Raw genomic sequence first — 1281 nt, 5'->3', positions numbered from 1 at the left:
CAATGTGATTCTAGTGCTAGTTACTACTGCTGCTGCTGGAAAGGGTGATGATTTGAATCTGATCAAAAGAGGAGGCTTCAAAGTAGAAGGTTGTTTCTGTCATGTTGAGGATTCAAGGAACCTACCCTAGTGGTATCGTCTTGTTGTACAATTGTCCTTGCTACTGTAAATGGAAGGATCATCTATGCTTTCTCCAACACCCGGAGAAAAGCCACTACTTTGTTGCTAATGTCCTTGTCTCTATGAAAAGAGTAGGAGCATCATGTTTGGGGTCTGCGTAGTCAATTTTGAGAATCACTGTTGTGTCGAAGGTGGAGACGTTTCACTGAAATTTGGACAGTGGAAGGAAAGAACCATTGGAATTGGTGGAATCTGCAGATATGTTCTGTTACACTACATCATGTTAAAAGGGATGAGAAAAGTGACCACAATATTTCCTGTCATTACAAAAATAGAACTGAAAAGATTTCCAGATTTCATATCTAATAATGCCTGCCTTTTCTTTGTTAGTACAATCATCAAAACCATGAGGTATTTTTTAGAAGAAAATTGGTATATAACTGTCAGACTGTCAGTATCTACTATCTAATACTAAATTTGATGAAATTGCACTTCTTGAAATCTGCAGTTGTGTTGCAATTTCTTATTTGCGCATTTGAAATCTTATCTATCTTGCTTGTTAGGTACAGATTGCACTCACAGTTATAAATTGTTGCAGATGCACAATCATGATAATCTAGACTTAGCACCATGATGCGCATAAGGGTTGTGTGATGATCCTTGTATAAGTTCTGTACTAACATGTTGTTCTTTTAGAGTTTATAATATTTTGAAGTGGACAAACTGAAGATTGGCTTTTTTAAGTGCAAAAACTGAAGATACATGCTACGTTATTGTGCAAAACGTTTACATTAACTCTGTGTAAGTGCAAGTGATGAAAATCTGCTCTCCTTATGAGAAAAAAACTGAATACATGCCCTGTTTATCTGAAGAATTGAATGAACATTGGCCCCGAAGCATTTTCTTGACTAAACTGTGCTCGTAATCCAATTTATGGCCTAATCTACTCAGATTTTACTCAATGACCATGTGCCCAGAGAAAAGGGGAAGAACAGAAGAGGAGGAAGAGCGTACCACGTCTGTAGTCGGGCTAAGCTATCGCCGGTGACGGTGGAGACGAGGCTGGCTGACCGACCCGGGGCAGCGGCGTCGGGGCGGGGTCGAGGCGGCGTCGGGGCGGCGTCGAGGCGGTGTCGGGGCGGCGGGGCAGCGTCGAGGCGG

The sequence above is a fragment of the Triticum aestivum genome, chromosome 1B (genome assembly GCF_018294505.1).
Source record: "Triticum aestivum cultivar Chinese Spring chromosome 1B, IWGSC CS RefSeq v2.1, whole genome shotgun sequence".
Taxonomy (NCBI): Eukaryota; Viridiplantae; Streptophyta; class Magnoliopsida; order Poales; family Poaceae; genus Triticum; species Triticum aestivum.
Note: the sequence above shows the minus strand (reverse complement) of the source record.